Genomic DNA, 26,302 nt, shown 5'->3' on the forward strand with positions numbered 1-26,302 from the left:
CCTGGGCGAAGACAATCTGATAAGGCTAGTCCACGCTTTCTTGTTGTGCCATTTCACGTGCGTATACCGGCCATGCAGGTCTGGAAGAGGGCCGAGCGAGACAAGCCAAATTCCATGATAAGGAGGGGGATCAAGAGCGCGCTCAGACGACCAAACTATACACGCACCGACCGACCGACTACTGCAGTTGGGTGTTCATAATACCCCGGAAGAAATTGCAGAAGCACAAGAAAGGGCACAGATTCTCAGACTGTCCGGCACCGGGGCAGGCAGACGACTCCTAACAGAGATGGGCGTCCCCTTCGGCCACGGTCGAAGAGGCCTACTCGGGCCTTCCAAAAGAGCAGAAAGACAACATCATCATATCCCACGCCCCGCGTAATATGCATCCCCAGCGCAACATAGAAAGAAGCAAGGCCTGGGCGGCGGCGCTCCTACGCCGCGCGACTGAACTCCCTGGCGGCAGCTGCTTCGTTGACGCGGCCCACTATGGCAACAGCAACAATTTCACAGTAGTGTCGATCAGCCACAGGGGTTCGACCATTAACGCCGCTTCGGTACGAAGCACGTCGTCGCGTGCGGCCGAGCAAGTGGCCTTTGTCTTGGCCCTCCTAAGCGATAAACATGCCGATATCTTCAGTGACTCCAGGGCAGCCATGCGCGTCTTCAGCGTTGGCGCCGTCTGTAAAGAAGGCTGTCGCATCCTCGACGGCAAAAGCATCGCTACCCACACTTTCACGTGGTTCCCGGCTCATATAGGATCCATCATGGGAGGCCCACAAACCTCGACGAGCTGCCCCACCCGAAGGCGCGAAGTCTCGCCTTCCGCGACCATGGAGAACTCCCACGCCAGCCGCTGTGGTGGAGAACGGAGATCAACTGACCACATAGAATGAAATTACGCAGTACTTTTATATCGGCAGGAGAGACTTCCCCTTCCTCACAAGAAGTTAAATAGAGTGCAGGCATTGACCCTCAGATTATTGCAAACAGGCTTGTATACCAGCCCGGCTTTATTACACAAGCTTTATCCCGACACTTATGCCAGTAGTTCTTGCAGGCACTGCAATGACTTCGCTAGTCTAGACCATATGCTCTGGCGTTGCCCCTCGTTGCGAGGCACGGAACAAATTAATGAAGACAAGTGGCTCACCGCTATCAAGAGCACTGATTCCGGGGCGCAATTATCGGCTGTCTATATAGAGGGTCCACGATGCGGCGGTCGGGTATGGGTATGGTCCCAACGTGGGAGCGGCCCGCCGCGAGTTGAGTCACGTACCTCAGGACTTTCATTAAAGTTTTGCACCCATCCATCAATTTCTGCGTAACTAAGATAAGCGTGAACACCGCAATTACAGGTCGATATTTCTTTTCTCTGTCTCGTTGCGACGTCTCCTGTTACCGGTCGAGCAGCCGTAGTCAAGGGACGTATACGTCAATTACGACGGCGCCAAACCTATAGACCTGGACGAAGCGCCCACCCGCATGTTCGCCGAGTCATTTCCAAGCATGCGGCTGCCACTCTCGCAACCTAGAAACCCTATAGGTACGGCTCTTCTTTCCTCGTGTTTGTGGTGTATTTTGGGGTTTCTATACATACACATCTAAAAGTGGTCTTTTGTTTACTTAAACGAGACACGCAGCCAAAGGCCGCGCGCGAGTTACTTTTCTTACGGTGATTTTTTTTCTCTACGCTGCGCTCGCGCCGAGAGAAGGACCGCATTGTGTTCGATGCAAGAATCTCATAATGCCCGCCAAACAGCAGCAGCAGAAGCAGCAAGCAGCAAGCAGCGAGCAGCAAGCAGCGGACGGCAGCTGTATAGTATACGGAGGCCTTTATAGCTTATGACGTTAGTGCGTAGCGGGAGCAGCTGGCAGTTGTTTGTCCTTCGTTTTCAAGGTGACCCCGCCTGTTTCTTTCTCTGTTGAACTTTTCCCGACCGTTGACGCGATTGCCGGTGCCGCGTCCTGCGCGATTTACGCAGGAATCTCTGCCTATAGCCCGGTCGCCCTGCGACCGTCAGTGCCTCTTGAAACCGGCATACCGGAACGTCGGATAAATATTCAATCTGTCGGTGCTCTCTAACTTGCCTGCAGAGTAGGTTGAAGACACGTTATAGCGCCGGGGCAAACGGACGAACGTCATGCAGAAGGAAAGCGCGCAGTTCAATGAGCGATTCGTTGGCATTCAGGTACACGGTTCGCCAGAGCTGACTGGCTGCTAATCGACTTCCGAGAAAGACTACACTGTAGAGGTACTTATTGAGCGTCGCTCCCAGTACAACGGCGTGCGTCAGCGTTTCTTCTGTGACGCCGGCTGGTGCAGTAACCTTCCATTTGGTCCGAGAGTGTCTTAGTTATTCGAAGAAATCGATTTCCTGGGAAAAGCGGAATGTTCAAATAAATAAATAAATAAATAAATAAATAAATAAATAAATAAATAAATAAATAAATAAATAAATAAATAAATAAATAAATTGCATTATCTATTACGGTTGCAGTCTGTTGAGTATGCCATAAATGTGAAGTAAATAAGTGAAGACACTCGGGGTGAAATAGAGCTTTGTCGCTTGCGTGAGCTGAACCCATAGCTTTCGCATAATTCGCACGATACTCTATCAATTTAGCTGAGTGTATGCAGTGGCTGCGGATCGCAGCCACTGGTCACTTTCTTCTCTACCAAAGTATAGCTGAAAAATTTCCAAGTTTTGCGGAATTTTTACAGATAACATTATTGTAGCCCTTGAGCTGCATTATTCAGAGAGGCGGACACTAACCCCAAGAGAAATCGAAACACATCATAAACTAATTAACGAATGTCCACTTATTTTCTTTTGAATTAATTATTTTATGGTTACGGTGCATATTATAATTTACCAGTTGTAGCAGGTGAGTTTTCAAGGCGTACCTCTCGGAATTATTTACAAGAATGATGCCAGTTAGGAGATATGCTCCAACAAACTCGCCATAAAAATCTGTTGTTCCACGGCGGTTTCCTTTTTCTTTTTTCATGAAACGCTCTTTTATGCACTAAAGCAACAAATAGTAACTGGAACGCCGACGCATTTCGTTTCACACTTGAGGAAAAATGGTTTCGGAAACTGGTGTCATCTTGGAAATACGTTTCAAGTGGGTATACGTCTTGCAAGCTCGTCGGCTACGATTCGTAATATGCACTATGCGCCGTAAAGTAATGGATTAAGAAATTAATTAGTAAATATTTGTTATTTAATTGAGTATGTGCTTCAATTTCTCGGGCGAGTAATGGCCGCCTCTTCGAACAATCAAGGCGAAGCATAGATTGTGATAAAAAATTTGTGCACTGGTATACGAAGTAAAGACAATAGCGCGCAGAAGAAAACGAGACAAAAAGCAGAGGTAACACACAGGCGCTGAAGAGAAAACTGCAGGCGCATGGCTGATGCACATGTGTTAATGCGCCAAGTCGTCCGGCAGCGTTTGACAGTGGTTATTGGTTATTGGTTGGCAGCTGTGTCTTACCAGTACTCACGTACGGGGCAGAAACCTGGAGGCTTACGAAAAGGGTTCTCCTTAAATTGAGGACGACGCAACGAGCTATGGAAAGAAGAATGATAGGTGTAACGTAAGAAAAGAGCACATTGGGTGAGGGAACAAACGCGAGTTAATGACATCTTAATTGAAATCAAGAAAAAGAAATGGGTATGGGCAGGGCATGTAATGAGGAGGGAAGATAACCGATGGTCAATAAGGGTTACGGACTGGATTCCAAGAGAAGGGAAGCGTAGCAGAGGGCGGCAGAAAGTTGGGTGGGCGGATGAGATTAAGAAGTTTGCAGGGATAACATAACCACAATTAGTACATGACCGGGGTAGTAGGAGAAGTATAGGAGAGGCCTTTGCCCTGCAGTGGGCGTAATCAGGCTGATGATGATGATGATTGGTTGCTCGGGACAGGCGCCGAATCGACGCAGCTTCCACGTGCTACGGTTCCGCGTTTCGCCAGACGCGGAAGGGAAAATCTGCGAAATAAGGACACCTTTAACACTCAGTGGCTATTAAATTACGTGGTTCTTACGTGACAAAACTAGAATATGATTATGAGGCACGCCGCATGTGGGGTACTCCGGAAACTTGGACCACCTGGGCATCTTTAACGTGCACCCAAGTCTAAGTATACGGGGTGTTTTCGCTTTCCGCCCCCATCGAAATGCGGCCGCCGTGGCCGTAATCCAATCCCGCGACCTCGTTCTTAGCAACCCAACACCATAGCCACTAAGCAACCGCAGCGGGTTACACTCAGCGGTGTATTCTGTCTCATTTAACTGTTGCTAATTAATAAGCTGTTTATGTTTTATCTTCCGCAGCCTGAACAAATGTTGATTAAAACGCGGGACTGTTTTCGGAAGTGCTCTTAATTGCGCGTGCTTGGTTTCTGGCTGTGGGTTTCCCTTCATAGCCACAGGAAGTTGTGCACGCGCATAACTAAATTAACAAGCATGGTGTCACGCGCGCACAAGCCAACATCAACACATCTCGCTCGATGACCGCAGAAAGTCGCTGTCAAAACTCCAGCAGTGAGGAAACGCGGCAGCAGCAGCGAGCGAATTGACTTTCGTGCAGCTGCTCGCATCAACGCAAACTACGCCTTGAAAACACAGCGCAGCACGGACTCTGTACCCGTCACTGATGGCGTTGAATATACAGCAGGCCGGCCGGGAGCGCACGGCCGCCAGGGCCGCCCGGAGTAGAACGCGCCATGCCATCCCGAAGACTCGCGCGCGACGGAAGGCGGCGCCCATCCTCCCCACTTTCAGCTATTGCGTGCAACAGATTGAGCCGCGATCGCCGACTCACCCTAGCACGCTTTCACTCGCACATGCAGCATACGGCGAGCGGCGACGAACTTATCGCCCGTGGTCTTTATATGGAACCTCACGGCGACGCCTACGCCGGAACTCCGCCTGGAGTGTCCACATAATTGCTATCGCAATAAATATATGTACTTTAACTGGTGTCATAGAATTTGAAGAGAGGAAACGCAGGGAAGTTAACGCGACGCGAGGGCCGTTTGCTACCCTGCACTGGGGCAGAGGGGATAAAGGAACGAAAAAGAGTGAAAGAAAGAAAGAGAAGGCACACACGCACGCACGCGAAAGCTCATGCCGAGTCTACGAATGGTCGTAGAGACCTGTAGACTTGAAATACTGTAGCCCGTGCTTGCGTTGTAATCTGCGGCAGCGACACGCACGGCCATGCTCCAAGGATGGTTACCTCCAAAACGATCGCCGCTACAAGCCAGTTTCGCTGCACGTCGTAGCACGAACAACGACACTAAAATGTGTTAAGTAGTCTCTCCGATCCCTTAAAGGGCCCCTCACCAGGTCTGGCTATTTTGAGCTGACGAGAGCAGAGCATACAATGCGCGATAACGATCGTGTCTGCAAGGTATTACATTGCTACGCGCCGCAGAAAGATCTGAAATTTCAAACCGAACGCCTTTTTCCCTTCTCCTCGCGACCGCCGCGCTCCAAGCCGGAGGATGACGTACACGTACCAGTGCGCTACGTACCCGTGTTCGCGCTGTGACGACGCTGGTGGTGAAAAGTGACTTCGAGAATTATTGAAGGCAACATCTGTTATTTGTGTAATGTGTTCCCAGAATAGACGAAATAAAGCTTAGAGAAATAATAAAACACACAAACTGAATGTCTGCGTGTTTTTCCAGAAGCGGGTTGTAGCGCCGAAAAAGACAACACATAGCAAGCGAGACGGTCTCGCTTGCTATGTGTTGTCTTTTTCGGCGCTACAACCCTCTTCTGGAAACATGCACCAACTAGCCCCCCAACAAGTATTACTCAGTTACCTGCGTGTTTTTGTTTTACTTCGCACCGCCGCAAGAGAGATGCACTTCCGTTTCGTGTGCTTGTTCCCACGTCGTGCAGTCGCGCGCGCAGACACCGAAACTCCGTCATTTTTTTACCGTGTTCCAGCGCGGGATCATGCCCTGTGATCCGCTTGTGTTTGTCTCAGTATTCGTGCAGCGCAGACTTATACCGCTAGTCAGATGTCCTCGTGCACAGCGCGCAAAGTCGTGCGCTGCGCGAAATGAGATAATAGAGAGTTTTAGATTAGGGGACGCAAGCGGCTTGCGTACGAAAGAACGAAGGGCCATGGCACTGCGCATGCGCATACCTCTAAGTCCTGCTTTGCGCATGCGCAGTACCGTCGGCCCTAGTTCGTGCTTACGCAAGCCGCTTGCGTCCCCTAAACTGAAACTCTCTAATCCCAGCTCGCACGCGATGGCCTCAGCGAAAGTGCGCTGCTCCGAAAAAAAAAAAGCGAAGAGAGAAAAAAATGAAGGCGGTGCCCGTGACGTATCCGCCACGCGATCCTCGAGGTCCGGCAAAGGAGAACGCAGGGAAGGAATTTCGCTTGTGGAGGCTTGAAGGGGCGAGTGGAGAGATCGTCTTTGTTCGCGGTGAAGCTCGCCTCCTGAAATCATGGGCTCGCGAAACTTAATATTTCTATCTCGGATATAAATAAGCCGATTTGAAAACATTTTTACGGCAGAACGTTCTCTAGAGGACACGTAACAACTTCCAGCGCATAACCAATATTTGCTGTGGGGCCTGGTGAGGGGCCCTTTAAGAGTCGCACATAGGTGTGTTATCCATTCCAATGAGGAACGAGCGAGCTTTTTTTCAGTGCCTCCACAAGCCAAAGGTGGCGAAAATTCGCACCGCGTGCAAAAAGTATTGACCGTAAATCAGATTCATTTTCCACAACTATGTTACGCGCTAAATTTCTAATAATGAATTAGGGAAATTATATTTTCATTTAAGTTATTCAGTTATTACTTGCACCTATACTGGGATGGACATTATGTTCCAGAAAAAAAATTAATTTTCGCATGAGGCTCACTCCAATTACCGCGTTGCGTCTGAGAGAAAAGTTACATTTCGGATTTTTGGATAACTTTGATTTCCGCCCTGAAGATTTTGTATATGTAGACAACAATAACAAATTTGTTAAATAATTGAAATGCCAAGTTTAATATATACAATTTTTCAACATTGAAAATGTAACAGTTTTGTTAGTTGACTTTACTATAGCATTCAAAGCGTACTTTTATGACGTGATGCACAAAAGTTAAGAAGCCGCTTATGTTTTTTAGATTCGATGTACCCTGTGTGGCCCATACACGTCTGATCTCATCCAAAGAAGGCGGGCTGTAACAAAAGTGGTAGATAACGTAACATACAAACATAGGATAATCATGGATAACGTAAGAAACAAACACATCGAATACGGAACTCTCGAATCCTAAATTTCTACGGGATAAAGAAGTAATCTTATTGTTCTTGCATTCGAAATTTACAATTGTTGAACCCCTATAGACGACAAGAAAAAAGAAGGAAACAGTAAACATTGATCTTGTTAGTTGCAGAACAAGAAACCTATACCACTGCCAGTCACTTCAAGCCGCTATATTCCTGTGAATATCTCTCTTGTTGTTGATCTCGTTAGGAAGAGGAAACGACCTCGGCCTAAGGAAAATGTTGACCATAGAAGTGTTGAAGAAGGTTAATGAGGGCAGGATTTTGAGAAAAGGAAAATACTTCGAAAAGCACGCGAGAGATGTAAGCTCGTGAAAAAAACAACAGTGGCCTTAAAGTATAACAGGTGCACGAAAGGTTGTCAAATGCGACACAACATGTGTGCCGCGCTCCTGTGACGCTCTTGTACTTCGTCAGTTTGTCGAGAGTACGTATACGAAGGGTGTCGTCCTTTGCTGCTCTTCGATTTGACTTTCGGGAGTGGCCAAGAAGCGGCTGGTTTTACAAGTGTTTTTCAATAAGACTGTAACGAAAATAAAAGGTATGTAATGGTGCTTCTTCAGTACAACAAACATATTTGTACTTAGAGTAACAAACCTTGGATGAAAAAAAAAAAATACCGAGGAGAAAGCTATAATGAATGTTAAGCTAAAGTAACTTAAATATCAAGAAATAAAGTGAAATAATTTATAGGTAATTCTGAAAACTTGACAATTCAATCAACTTTATGTGCCTGATAAAGTTGCAAACTTCGAGAATAGCGTCCGTGTAGCTGAAGGCCAATGAATACGCCCCAAGGGATACAATGGCGTTGCGGAGTTGGTGATAGGTCAAGTTTCCGAAACGGAACTCTAAATATTTCCTTTGTCTCGAAAATCTGCGGCATGAAAGAAAGAGAGAAGAAAAAAAAAGAATACTCGATAGATTCAGGTACGTTGCAATAATAGCACAGAGGTAGAAAAGGCCAGACTTGCGTAAATACAAGGTTAACGCTAACCAGCAGCTTTCGTGGTGTCTATTCTTTCTTCGTCCCTGAACGACGACGATGAGTCCGGCTTAATTTTTGGTAGCCTGCGGTTCTTTAACGCGCAGCTGAATCTAAGTGTACGGGCGTTTTCGCATTTCTCTCCTATCTAAATTCGGCCGAGATCGCAGCCGTGAGCTCGAGTTAAGCAGCGCGAGGCCAGCAACTGGACTATCGAAGCGGGTGCAGTCTAAGTTACAGTGAGGGATAATGGCTACACAGTTCTCGTATATTTGTGTGTTCTTTTCTTCTTTTTTCTTTTTTTATGTGAAGCGTTGCAGGCACATTGCGATAGGTTGATAGGATGGTTGGTGGGGTGACAGGTAGGTAGGCGAACATGTATTTCCTGCCTCGCCAATAATGAATAATAAAAAAAAAATACGTGACAGACAGTGGTATCTAACCTCTGCGTTCAAGCGCAGTGACCCGACGCTCTTACCATTGCAGGCCACGATCGCACTCAAACTGATCTCGTGCGAAAACAAAACCGACTGCAGCTCTTTCAGCCGTTTGGCGCGTGCGTGTTCTTTCCATGCGACAGTTCGCGTTTGCCGACCCTCTGGTTGACTGCCCCACTGTCTCCGGGATCGGCCCACGTTCCCCGGTACTTTCCCCGTAGCCGATAACCCCACGCAGAAACAGCGTGTTACTTCGCCGCCTACGCGATCCGCCCAGGTCGAACTGGTCGCTTCCGGTGGCCTCGAACGCAGAGGTCAGATTCCGGTGTCGGTCATTCTTTTATATATAGAGGTACGAACGTTACGCCGCCGGAGTGCAACACTACCATCGTCGTTTTAATTTGGCGCAGCACATAACATGACCGTACGTAAGTACGATTTACAGCACGTAGTCGCCGATGTCGTCACAGTGCGCGTTTGCGTATAGCTTGCGCGCGTCCAGTGCCTATATGGAGCTCACCATAGGCTCTCGATCTCACTTCGTCAGATCACGTCGAACGGCTGGAGTAGAAATCACGCCATCGGCGTCGCAAGATCGTTGTCACCGTCCTCTTGCTGCCGTCGTCACACACATGCTCGGGTCCGAAACATAGCTGTTCGTCTTACACAAACACGCTGGTAGGGAGTTTTCTAAAATTGCGCAACCAAACGTCTTTGCGTAACCAAAAGGCCCTACCCTGCTTACGCTGTTATGTACCGCATTTTCGTTCAGTTGTATAACTTTTTGCGTTGTTTTCTGAGCCAGGTAGTTTGCTTGAAGCTTTCCTCAGTGGCGCCCCGCCTCGTATTAGCGCCTGATAACTTTTACCAACGGAATACCTCAAGCATGCCTTAGTGTAGAAGGAGAACTCTCTGTACAACCGGCGCCCTGGTATAGAACGGGTCAGAGCTATTCGGTAGCTAGCAACTACTTTCTACTGTCGAGACCTATCGCCACGCAACGTTCATGAAGGCGATCCCCTCCGTTAGAACGAGAGCGAACAATCTTCCGAATCAGTCACTTACGCCGCGTCAGATTCGGCCAGTTGCGCCGAATCAGACAGTGGAGCGCGCGTTGTCTCCTAGTTTTCACTGACTGCTATTGGCTGTTCGTGCGCCTCAAGAGTATACCGCATACGCTTGTCGCGCGCTTTATTTTGGAGGCATCTGCGCCGGGTTCAAGTTTGCAATCCGAGATTGCTGGTCCCTTCGCGTGTGCTCCCCGCGCGCCTGTGGTGTTATATTTCCTCAGGTGCTTACACGGTTGAAAATGCGTTTCCTTCTCAGCATCAGGCGGGTTCTGGCGAAGTACCGATATAAGCGACGTCCCAGCTATTGGCTTTGTCGTTGGTGCTCGTGCTGTGTTTGCAGCCGGTGCACACTTCGACGTCCTCAGCCGCCTTGTATAAGCGAGTTCGACGCACGTTTTCTATTTATGGTTTTATTTCTAGTCGTCGCCACGACGTTGCGTGTAGAGTACAAAAGTCACATGAATGAGTGATCCATACGTCGTGGGTGCGGGAGAAAGCAGATAACAGTGAGCTGAACTGGCCGGAGGCTTGATGGAAATCACGCTCTCACGCGCTCAATATTCGGCTCAGTCCGAGGTCACGTGAACAAACGCACGCTTGGTAGCTGCCGTAGCTGCGAATGACTGTGCGCCGCGGGCGCTTACGCGGCCCGCAGGCCGTATGTAATTGTTGGTGATCATTGGTGGGTGCAATGGTAAAGGGCGAGCAGGGATGGCTACAAACTTCATGCAAGCGGTCGTACTCCTCGGGCTGTCTTTCCGCACCATTATTAGTGTTGGAGGTCGCGTATTAGTTCAGAGAGAGTGATAATTAGAGATGGCTGACAGAGCCCTCCTGTTGTGAACATAAAAATAAGCAGATGATGATGATTCATGTGGAGTCGCGGTGAATATTGCGGTATTACGAGCCGTTCGCCCCCGCTGACGGCGTTCTTCATTACACCATCGTTGTGACAGCTGTGCTGCTAGTCATCCAGTGAGATATTTACAAGTCTGCCTGGTCCGTGCGTTACACTATGCGTGCTTTTTTCATTAGTAAGCGATTGTTTACTATAATTTATAAGGCCGCTATAACTAACGTATATGCTAGTGTAAGGGCCGCACTTTCTTGTGCTTCCTCGGCATTGTCGCGGGAGCTCTGCCCCCGGTGGTGAAACTTCGGAGGGGGCTGGGGCCCCAGATCGCCCCCACCCACCTCGTAGTCGGCGCCTGTGGTGCATGGGATCTCTTTGTTTTTTTTTTCGTCCTTTTTATTCTGGCTTAAAACGTAACGTAACATGGCGCTCTTTTTTTTTTCCCTCGTTTCATCAAATCGCGCGAACGTGGGCTCCGCAATATTACGCTGGACCTATCTTTTTTGGTCGATTTAGTAATTTGTTTTGCTGCAACTCCTTTCTTTATTTTTTTAATTGCCGTGAGCTTGTCACTGTACGTTATATATAGGCGCATGCTCTGTCGGTCTACCAGAAACATCATCCTTGCAGTTTGACGCACTGTCAGATTGCAGATGCATCGGCATTAAATTGTCTTGTCATGCGACATTGTGAGTCATTGCAGCGAATAAAAGTTGTGGATGACACAACGATTGTACTTCGTCCTCGCCTATAATGGGACACCTTGGGCTACGACCAATATGTAGTGCACTTTGTTATTTTACTGTAATCAATTTTAACTTTATATGCGACGACAAAAGACAACGATAACATCATTACTGTACGGCAGCGTTTATTTGAGTTTATTAAATGTCCACATAAATGTTACCGTGGCAATATTGTAATTACATGTTCGCTTTGGCTATTGCACAGCACGTAATTTGTGTAGCTGGTGTCTTTAGTTAGCTTAAAAAAATTGCATACCTTGTGTATCACACCACCCGGCTGTATACCTTGCTGGAGCAGATGTTCATTTGCCTTTCGCTTCTACTTTTCACTCTTATATGCTATTACGCTCGACGGAGAACGGTACAGCACCAACAACTTACGTGATATTGACCAATCATGCGCAGCCAGCGCTTTCTTTTTTACCTGGACGCGGCGATAGTCCGTGATAGGTCCTTTATGAGCGATGGATGTTGTTCGCTTCATGACCCTAAGAATTATGCCATCGAAAGGTCACGCTTGTGCTAGTATTTATGGAGGAATGAACGTGGTAGAAGCGGGGTTGTACCTTGTCCCGTAATTACCTGACGGGCTTCCGTGTCGAGCTGCTGACGTCGCAAATCCCGAAGAGGTCACATTTCGTTGAGCGACTTGAAGCGCAGAAGAAAGCATTCTCTCCTGTGATGCAGCATACACCGTGATTGCAACGAGTCCTTGTGGTGCAGCTTTGCACCGCCATTTTGGGACTGCGGCCTTTCATGAAAAATACGGCTCGTGAATCGTATTCTTTGTAGAGCGAGAGCTGCCATGAGCACTTTTCTCTGGTATATATATAAACAAATGTAGATAAAGAATGCTAAGCAGGGGCGTAGCCAGGGGGGGGGGGGGGGGGCTTATGGGGCTTCAGCCTCCCCCCCCCCAAAAAAAAAAAAATGTTTTTTCGTGCTGTGCATGCACCGCCGACCAAAGCAACCCCCGGCGCCGAAAATCATTCTGGATTTCGTCTGGAATGTCTTTTTCACGCTCGAAAATACATTTTACCGCAAACATTGCGAACTCGGGCTGGATTTGGCGGCAACGCCCATGCACCGGCAGTCACATAACGCAAGGATTCCCATCCGAACACAAAGTTTCAAGGGCGTTTTGATGGCGAGCGGGCTCGTAGCGGCATATCGCGGAGGCCGCGGAATCTACGGAGCGCACGGATGTCAATTCTGAAACTTCATGGGCATGAAGTTCTCATGAACTTTTGATGTGAAAGGTGCATTGAAATTTTTCCAAAGTTGGGCTTTAGATTTTCAATTGCGGAACTTTGTGAGTTTATTGTTGTTATAAACTTCTGACACCAAAGGTTCATTGACTTTTCTAAAATCTTACATCGGCACATGCAACGAGGCAAGCCAAATCAGCCCACTATCAGACAAGTTGACAAAGCACGCAGCGAGGTCGGACGAGACGAAACGTTGTGGTGGTTAATTTGTGCCTTCATGTCACGCAATAATTTTTTTTTTTTACCTACGCCAATGCATCCATGTCAAGACACTAAAGCCAGCCAAGGTAACTACGTTCTTATTTATGTTTTCTACTTTGACTTTTATTTGCGAGGACACATTGAGCCTCTTCAATTGTTTTTTTTTCTCGCTACCCTACCCGCGGGCTGGCAGAGCTAGCAAGAGCGCGTGCCGCATCGTGCAAAGTACGCCATCAAGACGGACGTTATTGCAAAAAAAAAGAAAGAAAGAACAGAGAAGAACCAGCCTGAAATTCGGGAAGTTTCTCCAGAACTTTCAATTGGTCAATAGGCTGGTCTTGTTAGGCTGCAATGTTGTTGCCAAGAAGTGAGTAATTGCGACGAACAAATTTCTGATCTACTGCATTTTTTTTTTGCTCTTCTGTGTCCTCAGAAGAAACTGTCCGCAACGCCTTTCAATGACACAAAAATCGCTCGACTGTACGTTCTCGGAAAACGAAAGAGAAATCCTAAAGCTTTTGTCGCCGCCTCGAACTTAGTCGTCAGTCCTTTTGCTGGTCAGGCGTGCTGAAAGTCGCCCTCAGGGTTGCTGCAAGAAGCGCTACGGCGACGGATAAGAGTGGCCACAGCAATTAACCAGGGAATATTGACTAAAATCTTTTCCTTACAGCTCCTTAAGCCGCCTGACGTTCACTGACTGGAAAATTGACTAACCCCTTGCAATCGCCACGCGCAGTTTTAGAACCACTGCGTATACGACGAGACGTTGTCGAGCAACTGTCAACGATGGGACAGGAGGCGCTAGAGACTGTCATTTGACTTCGACGAGCAATCTATAGCTGCATGCAGGAGCCGATTGAGTGGAGGCAATATAAGAGTCCTAATAGGTGGGGGGGGGGGGGGGGGGAGCAAGATTTTCGTTGCTCGTTCACGCTGTCACGCTTACGGCGAAAATATTGCAAGATATCGAAATCCGCAATGGGTATGGAAAGGAGTAGCCGTTTCTTTAAATCATCCTTCGGCGCTTGTCTGTTGGGTGTTTGCCATACGCTTACTGTAGGCCTTCTGCATAGGTTCATTGAAGCGACCGGAAGGTTACGCTTCTGTGGATGTGCCAGCCGGGATGTACATTACTTTGTTTATTCTTCACTAAATAAGGCCTCTCAAAATTTTCTGATGCCTAAGTTGTGCGACGTCCTCGTTTTGTTTTAATGTGGAGCCATCAAATTAGCTCATTGAGCGAGAAAGCCAGCGTCTGTAGCAGCGAAATGGCACCTAAGTTCCCATTGGCTGCGACGCCACGTCATATATGCGCGCCTCGACGGAGCAGAGCGGGCAAAAGGAAACGCCCTGCTGCCGCGCTGGCGCGCCAGATGTTGCGTGAGAGAAGAGGGCATCGCCGCGACGCCACGTCACCCTAGCTCTCGGAAGTCTGTGTTTTCCGCTCGTTCCTTGTCCGTGCAAGTTCTCGCCTGCGTTCTCACCTCGCTAAACACTGCAGTGTGAAGAAATTAATGCATACAAACGCAGAATAAGTCCAAAATGAGAAACGTGGGTGGTAGCGAGCTTCCAACCTACGAGCCCAGGTTCAGAACCGGAGTTTCTTACACACAAGGCTAAACCAGCGCCTCCTTGACAGCAGGTCTGCACATCCTACTTTGCGACATCTCGCTACTTGGACCGAAATTTCCATTGCCAAGCCCGGCGTGCCGAAAGCGATGATGTCAGAATTACCGCGACATACTCGGGAGCGTCCCATTAGTTTCTATGGCAATCGGGCAAGGTAGCATGACCTGACGGGTCGAAGTGCACCGGCCTTAATTGTACCATGTAGGAAACGTTCGCCAAACGCCTATACGCGCTCTCTTGTCCGCGAGGAGTTCATAACTGTAACTACTGCTCGGCGGCATTCAACTGAACAATAATGCTTTCGCATTCACAACTCGTCTGATAAGTGCTTAGGTGTCCTCAGATATTATTGTTTCTTTTTCCCTTATTTCGTTCTTTTCTGTGTGTACACTTCATTATGTTCAGTGTGGTCATATTCCGCTCGTGAGCATGAGGCAGGGGCTGCGGCCACGAACACAACAACATCATCAACGACGTGTTAAATGTGCTACGAGAACCTTCGTTGAACCCCAACTGATTGTGCCTTACTGGAGAAGCATTTCTGAAATCTGTGCTGCGGCTGCATGCATCTGTGCGCATGCAGCACGTCATAAACGAAACGACAGTTGTATCTGACGGCGCGAAGGTCACCTTTCAGTGCAGCTACGTCCCTCAGGGGACAACGGCCTCCATACAGGCATGCCCTCCAGGGGCGCAACGATCTCTCGTCGCGCGAGGCGTCAATACAGGCGACGCGCAGAAAAAAAAAAAAAAAACACGATGCGATGCGGAGAGCTAAATAACGTTCGCGTCAAGAACAGGTGGTTCAAGACAAGACAATAATGTGATTCCGATAATTCACGCCCGCGAAATAGAATGTCGCGACCTCTTTCGACGACATGTAGTGCCATATCATTGCGAACGTTCCTCTGTATTCGCTGTCTGACAGCTATAGGTGTCACGGGCTCGCTACGTTAATCGTTTCGACGACCGCTGTTGTTTGTCGCCGGAATGACCGAGTGCTTGGCGGAAATTTCAAAGCGATGCTTTCTTTCCTGACCATGGCTGCTGGGTGCTCCTGCCGTCTTGCGGAATAGCTCCTGCACTTTGACATCCGCATGCCGCTTTCGTTTTCGCCAGAGATTCAGCATTGGAATGGGCAGGCTTACAGCATTTAACTGCCGCTTCCCGAAAGCTACGCTTCACACAGATAGGCCATGTGATTGGAAGTAGGCCATGTAAATTTGAAGGGAGAGTCGCGAGAAGGTGGAGAAAGACAAATTGCTGCTGTGTTCATCATACGAAGCAGTGACTGTATAGTTGTCGCAATTTTATAGGAAGTAGGCACTGTACTACTTCGTCTAATAACGGTTGGTGTAAACATTCGCAACAGCACGGGAGCAATCTGGTTTTAAGAATGTGTTTCTTTGATGTCGACTGTTTAGTCTATGTTGTCTGTGTTTGTAAACGTGGCGCCGCTCTATTGTGGAGGGACGCGGCTTCTTGCCTCGGTTTCGTATCCTGCATTTCCCTTTTCACCGCTGCCTTCGTTTAAATTCTTTCAGCTTCGTGTCGATCAGCTGCAGACCGTGGCACCAGCCAATCGCCGCTCTCGAGGAATCATTTTCCTCTTCTGTTCTATAGCATCGGCGCAATAGCATGCGCAGTAAGTCTTGCACTGTCTGGTGCCGCAACTGTTCTAAACACTCGCAGGTGCGCGCGGAGCAATCACCTGTAGAGTGGAGCAGCTCAATTCGTATATGAAGGTGGCGTTCTCCGCTGTGTGAATTAGAGAAACGGGCAGTTGTTGCGTTTCTGTCTCTCCCATCCTGCTGCTGGCTTCATTCGCGTTATGTCACCTCGGTGCTATAGCTTATAAGCGAGCTGCGGATCATGTGGGGTCGGGCTATAAATAAGCAGCGCGGCTGCGCTTTCCAGGTCGACGTGTCTTTCTTCTGCTGCAGCATTGACGATATGGCTGAGAGTTGAAACCTCCGAGTGCTGCTACTTCGTGCGAAAAGAATTCGAGTCCACTCGGAGCCTACAAAGTTTTTCTTCCTTCCTTTGTTTTTTCTTGTTTTACAACCTTCCGGCAAGGCATTTTGGGGACTGCTATGACAAACACAGGCGCCAGCAACGGACATCACAATGACAGAGAGTGAGCCTCCATGACAAACATCGCTGTAAAAAAAAGGAATGAAGTCATGCAGATTCCACGCGCTGTGGCAATCGATGTGAGCGACGCTTCGGTGAGCCAGCGAGACGAAACCGGCGCGTATTCGTATGAGATTCATATATTCACATATTCACATATTCATATGAGATTCACATATTCATATATATGTATACATATGTAACCGTCAGCCCCAATGGTGGCAGGGAAATGCTGCCGTTGGATATGTATACAGAAGTAATTCTTCCTTTGATTTGATTGATAATGATTCGCAAAGACGCGCAGGCGCACGTGCAAAAACAAAAAACTCGGGTCGACAAACAACGACCTATGTTTCACCCTGGGCCGAAACGTCGAAGTGCAGGCTTGTTTTTGTGTATATTTATAATGACGAAGAGCACCGTTGTTGCACAGAAGCACGACTACCGGTCCAATATTCTAGCGATAAAATTGAATCGTAATTGTCATAGAAACCGCGTTCTGAAACATTGGTTAGGAACGAAATGGCAGCTACATTATGACATCAAAGTATGGGATAATGCCACAGACACCGATACGCGCAGACGTCGACCGAGCAGTTATGATAACACAAATAAAATGGGAGAACTGAATATGAAATCAGGGGCCCGATGAGATGTTCTCCCGCTGTATTAGTCGCTGTATACGAACGTCGAGCTCCGCCAGAACTTTAGGCGTATTTCTCAATTAGCGTGAACACGCGCTCGACGCGATGTTTGAAACGCCTTTCGCAATGCCTCGGGAACAGCGCTGGGCATGACCGCTGCTTCCTTGCCTGTCGTCTATTTTTGGCGTCAGCAAACGATTCGTGCGTAAAAGCGCTGCACCGCGCTGCTGCGGGTTCAAGCGCCCTTTCTGACATTATCTTATGACGTAAAAGACTTATATAGCACCGAAAGTCTATCGGGATTGAAAGACCATACGAGTAGATAACATGCAGATCTGCGAATGCTCGAAATGTTGACTTGTCATCCAATAATACCTCTGTTTCATAATTATTTTATGTCCACCCTCCCTTTTTATTCTAATATTCGATGAAGACCGAACATATGTACTTGCTACAGTTATTGATTACTTCCAGCCGCATAAAAGAGCATTCATTAGCATGTCCCGCTGGCCGCCTCGATGGTCCAATATAAGCTGTTTGTTCCACGTTTGCAGTTTGTTGACAGAGCTGCATAGACTTCCAGGTTAGCCTTGCGTTTATTTAAAAACGAAATAAAAAAAGGATAATTACAGTGCACATTGAAAGAGATCACAAAGGTAAATATTTGGCAGATAGCTGCCTGGCTGTTGACAAGTGAATTAAAAGGAAAGCAAACTGCAACCAAAGCTTATTTCAAATACTGGACGTCTCGGAGCCCGAACTGCGCCTTCTTGAGAGGTGAGATGGCGTGAAGCGTAGCAGTGCTTGTAGGGGTTTGGCCACATTGACAGGTGCGCAGGTGTTCTTCGCCCACCTTTAGAGTAAACGGCGGGAAATGTTCCTGACAGTAACATCGATTGTTGTTATCTTCCGTCTTCTGCATGTGCCAGGATTCCAAAAGGAGCCGCCGCAGGTGCTTGTTTTCTCTCTAGAAGACGACAGCACCGTCGGGGCTAACCCCCTGATCAAAAAGCTCGCGGTGTTCTGCCACAGCACTGCGTTCTTTGTCTAGGTAGCGAATGTCACTCTTTTGTTGACGAATTCCATACAGAATGCATGTTTTTGGTCTCGCCAATGTACGACGCGCGGGATTCGGTGCAGGTACTCTTGTACACAATGCCGTGCGCCTTTTCGAATGGAACGTGGTCTTTTGGACGAGGCAGGAAGCTTGACAGATGCTTCTGGGCGCCGACAAACCCTGTCCCTCGCGCCGCACGAGCGAATGTCTCGCTGATGCCTTGAATGTATAGGTATCGGACCGCGGCGCCAATGCCGGGGGCGCGAGGGGGAGGGGGGGAGGGATTCGGCAGCCGCCGCCGTCCTTTCATTCTCGTTCCGTCGGCGGAGCACGCGGTGAATAAAGCGACTTTGCATAACCGCTCATGCCAAGGTCACGCATTACTGTGTTCTTTTCTCCCTTCTGGAGGTGCGGCGGGGCGCAAATTCTCTTGGCTCTCTTGACGAGGCATCGGAGAACAGAAAAATTATGGCAGGTGGAGTGATTAGAATGAAAGTGGAGATATCGCCCATTGTGTGTCGGTTCTCTTAATACGGAAAAGGACAGGTTCTTTCGCTCTCTTTTCACGAAGATATCTAAGAAAGAAAGAGAACCAGAGTTTTGGCGTTCCACTGTAAAGTTGTCCTTGTTCTCTCCCGGTTAAAGTAAGACAAGAACAGGAACAATAAGAAAAGTCTTAACCGCAGAACAGCGTACTCAGTGCTAACATTAATAAAATCATGAGCACAGACAATGTCAAAATATGTTTTAAAGAGTGTAATGAACTAGAAATGGAGCTCATGGATGCCCTGGCGTCCCTGGCGTCACGAGAGAGATAAAGAGAGAGAGAATACTTTAATGATTTGAACCAGTGAGCGAGAATGCTTCCTTCTTCACCAAAGGCAGCCGGCCGCCTCAGTGCAGTCATTGATCATTGCCGGTTCCCTGGCCCTGGTCCACCAGGTTGCGCTGGCCCTCCAATTCCGGGGCCGCGAGTATGGCCTCCCAAGATTATTTCGCTGCCTTAATTTTCTTGATTGCTGAGTTCTGCAAGGTTAGGGCGCCCCATAAGAAATGGCAAAAAGAGTCATACGTTGAAAAAGGATTTGGCAGTTCGAATTTATTCGCTTCTTTTCTTTTAAAATTTGGTTCCTGTCGCAGTTCACAATGTTAGTGACGAGCTGACCCGCATGCACGTTACCTTTTCTTTTTTCGATTTTCAGGCATATTGTTATGTTGATCGGTTTGCTAAAAGCGATCCTGATGGCACAGCGTACGTTGTAAGAGGTGGGTAAACAATGGTCAACAAAAATGAGATAAGAAACAAGCATCGTGGAATCAGCAAATCGAGAGAATGATTGCCAGCTGCCCTGTTATTGGTATGGATACATCAGAGGGCAGCGTCCGCGACAGCATGTATCCTGTTCCCTGCAGTGTTTTCGTGCTCTTTTCCGGCGCTCGTGCCGTTATTCAGTTATTTCCGCAATTTGAATCAAGTTCCAGTTAATACCTTTCTCTTCCGTCCTTTGCGGTGACATTTGCCTTGTTGTCGCCGCCCTTCACTGGGACAAGCTAAACTCTACTCCACCCCCATTACGTTTCGCAACGTTCACATCGTCTCACGTGAAAGCTCCAGCTTCATATGCTTTGCGGATTAATGACCAAACTGTACGATACAGACGAACGCACCAATTTCTTCGCGTCATCATTGATAGGCACTTGTCTTGGAGTCCTCACGTATCGTACATGACAAAGAACCTGGCCGCCATTGTGGACCTTCTTGCGTTTCTCGGTGCGAAGACCTGGGGCTCAATAGTGCCATCAATGCTGCAATTATATGAAGCACTGCTTTCGGACTTCCTAAGGTACGGCTTACCTGTACTAGGAAATACTTGCACTCCAAATATCCGCAAACTCCAGAGTGTGCAAGCACAAGCACTCAGAACTTGCCTCGGTCTCCCAAAAACTGCGTCCTCGACTGCGACAGTGGCCATTGCCAGAGACGCTCCTTTGACAGCATACGTTGATACAGATGTCCTGAGAACACACATCCGACATTTAACTCGGATTCCCTCACACCATCTTGCTTGTTTTCCAACAAAGAGGTCACATTCAACTTTTGCCAGAAGTATCGTAAGACATCAGGGGACGTATTCTGGAAGAGTCCACCTAGCGGAGATGTCCATTCCGTCTGCTGTTGAAGTTTTGATTGGCTGGGCTGGTCCGCAGGCATCCGCAGCAGTGAGGTGCCACAGCCGATCAGGACTTAAGCAGCAGACGAAATGCACATGTCCACTAGGTGGACTCTTACATAATACCTCCTCAGTTCTACTTGTCATCACAATTTACGCATGCTACATGATTATCAGGCCCATTGTGCTGACTGCACCGGCCGCAACTGCAAGTGCATCAGAAAGAAAGCTGGAGCGTCGTTGCAAGCTGTGAAGCAAGAAACTTTGGCACACATCACAACGTGCACAGATTCCGGCAACACAGATGTCTACACAGATGGTTCGGTAAAACTCAACAGCTCTGCTGCTGTAGTCATCATCCCGGCAATATCTGAAGAAATCAAATTGAAAACTTAACGTCATACTACATTGACGGGTGCAGAACTTGCAGCACTCCGTGCTGCACTTGATTTCACTAATCAGGAACCATTTCAACACTGGACAGACTTTAGTAACTCTAAGGCAGCCCTTCAGTGCATATAAAGCCCAATGCGCCACGGAGCCGATGAACAACTGGCCTCAGAAATTCGAGACATATATAATCGCAGCCATGACAAGGCACACAGCATAATCTTTCAATGGCTTCCAGGACATTGCAGCATTAGAGGGAATGACCATGCCGACAAAGCCATCCGATCTGCACATGAAAGTGGTCAACGTGTCTTGATTCCGCTTTTGCGAACAGACGCTGCGGGTGGGCTGCGATAGATGTCCCGTGAGTCTACTGTGCCTTTGTAGGACTCTAACGTTATCACCATGAGTCGGTTGCGTTCGTTGTCTCAGGACATACGGATGCACCTGCCGCCTGGGTTACCACGACGTGAACAGACCATGCTGTACCGTCTGTGGCTAGCCGTTGCGTTTACAAACTCGTATGCTTTCCTTATTGGAATGGCCAACAGCCTTACGTGCGACACATGCAACAGAGATGAGACGCTCGCACATATTATCTATGTCTGCCCGCGATATAGTGCCGAGAGACGAGTGATGTGCAGAGTACTGGACCAGTTGGACAATCACCCACTATTAGAATTCAAAGCCTTAGGTCAGTACTCCCAAAGGACATCCGCACTGAAGGCCTTACTCGCGTTATTAAGGTTGCAGTGCTCTACAAGGCTAAACGATAGACTTAAGAATGCCGCCCCCTACCTCTCTGTAGTGTACGCGGGTTTTTCGTGCTCGTCTATCTTTCTGTCTATCTCCCACTTCCACTCTCTCTCTCTTTTTATCCCCCTTAGCCTTTCCACCGTGCAGGGCAGCCAACCGGAACTACCTCTGGTTAACCTCCCTACCTTTCTGTGCATCCATTTCTCTCTCTCACACATCGTCTCCACAGAGGGAGTGAGTGCTTGCTTGCGTGCGTGCGTGCGTGTGTGTAAGTGCATATGAGAGAAAGAGAGAGAGTTGGGGAGGGAGCGAAATATCTTGCCTGTCACGATCTTTGATCGGATTGTGAAGGTGCCTCATTTTCCTTGTGGGTCATTGTGCACTGGGCACCTTCCAGAGGAAGATGTTAGGAGTTTTTAAGGGAGTTACAACAGTGGCAGACGTGATGTATGATGCGCCGCCAGAGAATTTGTTCACAATTGAAGTGAAGATGGCCCAGCTCTCGCATGATAAAAAGAAACAATGCCATGCAACTAAACAACATGGTGCATCTAATACTTTACTCCTAATCGCAATGTGACTTGCTTTCCAGTTCAACGTGAATTATCACTGCGGCGATTAGTGTCGTTGCTCGCTGTAACTGTTATAACGCCGTGTTAATAGTGTGCGGGAAAAAACTCCAGAAAAAGCTCATGCGGTAGGAAATTTTCAGTCCGACTTGCGCGAGAAAACGCTTTGACGATGTGCAAAAAATCTCGCAGGCACGTAATGAAAATTCGGCCACATGTTACACACCTGTAAAACTTGAAGGTTAAAGCCTGCTGCACACTTGGTAAAGTATTAAGATATACAATCGGAGGGGTCAGACTTGCAGGAAATAACGAGCCGCAGTGTGAAGTGCGCGCGTGGCGCTTTAGGCCGACCTCCTAAACGACACATGCGAGAACTTAAATGCACTACCTAAAGGTGCAGCATGATTGTCACCAGTAAGTGTTACAAGTATGTGACACAAGCCGAACACAATCACGTTGCATCCTCTCAGCAGGGGAGAGTAGCACTCGCGGTCGTACTCTTTGCCCCCGCCACTTCGCCCGGGGCACCTCGTTTCTCGCTCAGCGAGCATCCGAGGCCGTAGCGTACTCCGAGGCCGAGTACGTAGCGCACCATCAGCGTCGCCAAACAAAGTCTGCCTGCCAGTATATAGCGTGTAAGTTCAAAATAACGTTGCGCTGTGCACTCGAAACTGCACTCTAAACGGAGTGCACGACGACTCTCCCACGCAGAGGGTCATAGGATTTCGCAATACTTCGCTCCTGATTGGCCCGTACCAGCTGTAGCTTCCACTTCACTGTCACATTCACAATGAAGCAGGGTGTGGCAAATCAGCCTGGGGAAGTGAAAATGAATGAGTCACTACATTGTAAAATGCATGTTTTCACATCTGTGGCGTCGATAAGTCACTTGAAGGAGTTACTAACGTGAGGTGTCTTTTTCTGTTACGTTTCAGGGTACCCTTGCGCTGACACATCGCTACTGCACGTCCAAATCAGAGGTCGGTTGTCAGCTTAAGGTATGTGACATTCTGCCATTGTGAGGCGCCAAGAACAACAATGGACGCATGCGGCGCGCGCCAAGGCACGAGAAGAGTGTTAATCGCGAACTTGCAACGCTATTCATTTGTAAAGGAATGCAGATATCGACTACTGCCATAAAATTAACAAAACCTTCCAGAACAATTCATTGAAATAGATGGGGTGTTTGCATATCGTTATGCACAGAAGGAAACCCAACTACTGACATTTCGCCTTGCCAAACCGCTTCCTGTTCCACAGCAGAGTACAGTGAAGCCTCAATATAATGAAACTATATGCTGCGGACTTTCAATCTAAACAAGTACTTTCGATTTGCCCGATACGTATTTATAAGCGTAATGTGTTAAATAAATGGAAGCAACAAATTGAATTCAACATGTAACTGAATCAAGCTTTTCTCAATTTATTTTGCGGGCATGGACATGGGAAACACGAGTGAATTATTGGTCAGTGAGCTGGATGCCGTTGACTTGTTCAGAAAGTTGACCATTCCCATGAAGGAACACAGATACCTTCAGCGCTATCCCTGTGTATGCAAGTGCGTACGCACTCGAAAATAAATATTTTCTTTTTTTAGGGTCTAATAAATACAAGCTTCGTCGCATGCACAAGTGTCCCAAATGTTTTCAATTTCACGAGCGTGTGGACCTAGGCGTTCACTTTAGTCGTTTCTAATCCGTATGCACCCCTTCATGAGAAGTAAATGATCTTGTAGACTTTCGGCACACTCTCTCACCTCGACAGCAAATTACAGCTCTTATTCCGCTGGACTGTGTAAACATCGAAGCCTGTCTATTCAATTTATTTTCCTCCCTCCACATATGCAAGGCATGACTCATGCATCTTGATTTGTCTCGGTGCCCTTTTAAACGGTTTCTTCTGCTTCGCTATTAACACTGTAACTGCAATCTTACGGTGGCCAGTACTCTCCATGTTTAACGAAAATATAATGGAACAAGTTGTCCTGCTTGCGTCTTGATCCATTTGTTCGCCTCATGTAGCGCTTGTTGGTGGCTGCAAGTGAGCGTCGAGTGGTTAGGTTGAAAGGTTATAATATCACGCTTGGAGCCGCAGTTTTGTGTAAATTATACTCATGTGAATTTGCTTATTTTCGAGTACATCTTTGTCTTCCTTTTGCTGTCTTTCTTATTTTTTTTATGTACAAGAACCTTAACCTTACCGTGGTGATGCAAAGCGACATTTTCTTGTCTGCAAGCAATTAATTAGCTTCTAGAAAGCGCTTCTGCAATTTGTGATGTCATGGGAAGCTGGCGCTGTAATGCCGAGGTTGCTATCGCTGCTCATATGCTTGCGTCGTTTCTTGAGCACCAAGTCGCTTCAGGCGCTCACACTCATCTTCCTTGCAACAGTCTGATTTGTAAAGTTCACTTAGCTGAATATTTTTGTTTAGGCTAACTCCGTCAAATCAGATTATCAGATGTTTAAGGTTGCCTTAATGAGTATAATAAGTTATAGGAGGCTTCAGATGCAGTTCTAGTGGTGTGCCGTGTTGTTATTTTTCGCTTGCAAGAAAGAGAGAGAGAGAGAAAATAATGCAGAGAAAGGCAGGGAGGTTAACCAGAGCTAGTTCCGGTTGGCTACCCTGCGCAGGGGGAAGGGTTAAGAGGGATAAAAAGAGAAACAGAGTAGAAGGGGGAGATAGAAAGGGAGAGAAGCACGAACAAAGCGCGTACACTACAGAGCGGTAAGGGGCGGCATTCTTAGAGTCTGTCGTGAAGCCCCGTAGACCGCAAGAACCTTACCAGCGCGAGTAAGGCCTGCAAGGATTCCTTCGAAACGTCATTCCATATCCGTCAGAATCCGCCGAAATATTTTAGTGAGTAATATATTTTTTGAGTTCGTTGAAGCAACTGTAGGCAAAAGATGAGGTCAGGTAGAGTGAATTCTAGTAGAGACGACGAATGGTAGCTAAGTATTGTTACCAAATAAATAGCTAGAGAGACGCACCCTCGGGCTTGCAATCGGTTTATTGTTCTAGGCCGGTGCGCTAACAGTTGCGATCCGTCGTTTCTAAATCGCGGTCCAGAAGATACCTAATACTATAACAAGCAACCGGAAATGTCATAGCCTAAATTTCAGCTAATAAGTTAAAGGTGTCTCAAATAGCACCAGTGGCAAGCACACTTCAGCCCAGTAATTTCCGGATCGTTCGACGCTTCTTTGTGGCAATGGCCTATAAATTAGTTGGAGTATACCTCCGTAAAGAAAATTCGAATATGAAACGAGCAAGTGCACCGAGTTCTGTGAAACAAAGCGCACAAGATAAGTTTCGGGACACTAGCTGGCACGGACTTAACAGCGCAACGGTGCTGCAAGTCGCGGTTGCCACTTTTTTTTTTTCGTTTTGCAAGTGATGCTTTGGAACGAACTTCGGAGCGCACTACATTCCGGTAATTGTCTTATATGAATCCTCCTATAGATATTTAACTCTAAACTGGCCCAGAAAAAGAAAACGTATCCGCTCTGCTCTAAAAGCTTATTTTTCGCTGCCGCACAGGCGTGAGACCCTCAAGGTATGGCTTATAGTCGACTCCTAAGAGACAGCGACACGCGTACACCCGTAGTCTGTACTTGCGCGTCTCGTGCGAGCGCCGCTGGTTGCCAGCGGGAGGCCGATGGTTCCGCGTAAACAGCTTACGCACGCGCGCGCCCATTGAGAAACGCATATTTATGCGATACCGACGGCCCTCGACCAAGACTCATTGTTTACGCGGCAGCGCTGTGCCTCTACACTAAGTGCGCTGGATGATGGACCGAGGGAGTGACAACCCTGACTCGGCGCTCGGGGCCCAGTCGGAATGCGGCTTGTCAGGAGCGCGAGAGAGTGCGACTTCGGGCATCTCTACGTACTGACGTCAAAACTGCTCGCAAGAATTCCTTTTCCCAATGTTCTTAACAATGCGTATCCCTCTCCTCACTTCCTCCCGGTGCCTCGTACGCTGTGTGTGCACTGTATCTCCTCAAAGCTCTTCAGCACCTTATGAAGACCGACATCTCTGCTTTTCTGGTACGATAGAAAAGACATTGGTAA

At 47.9% G+C, this 26,302-nt stretch overlaps 1 protein-coding gene and 1 long non-coding RNA gene across 2 annotated transcripts in view; one reads left to right on the forward strand and one right to left on the reverse strand.

Annotated features, from left to right (window-relative positions):
• LOC135917972 (streptococcal hemagglutinin-like) overlaps positions 1-26,302 on the forward strand; it is a 434,329-nt gene that overhangs the window by 200,306 nt on the left and 207,721 nt on the right. The window contains exon 3 of the mRNA XM_065451626.1: positions 23,166-23,228. The gene's annotated coding sequence lies outside the window, so the exon portion shown is untranslated. The remainder of the gene's footprint in view (positions 1-23,165; positions 23,229-26,302) is intronic.
• Positions 1-26,302, reverse strand: part of LOC135917991 (uncharacterized) — a 128,084-nt gene that overhangs the window by 54,200 nt on the left and 47,582 nt on the right. The gene's annotated exons all lie outside the window — the stretch shown is intronic.

Source organism: Dermacentor albipictus, chromosome 2 (genome assembly GCF_038994185.2).
Source record: "Dermacentor albipictus isolate Rhodes 1998 colony chromosome 2, USDA_Dalb.pri_finalv2, whole genome shotgun sequence".
Taxonomy (NCBI): domain Eukaryota; kingdom Metazoa; phylum Arthropoda; class Arachnida; order Ixodida; family Ixodidae; genus Dermacentor; species Dermacentor albipictus.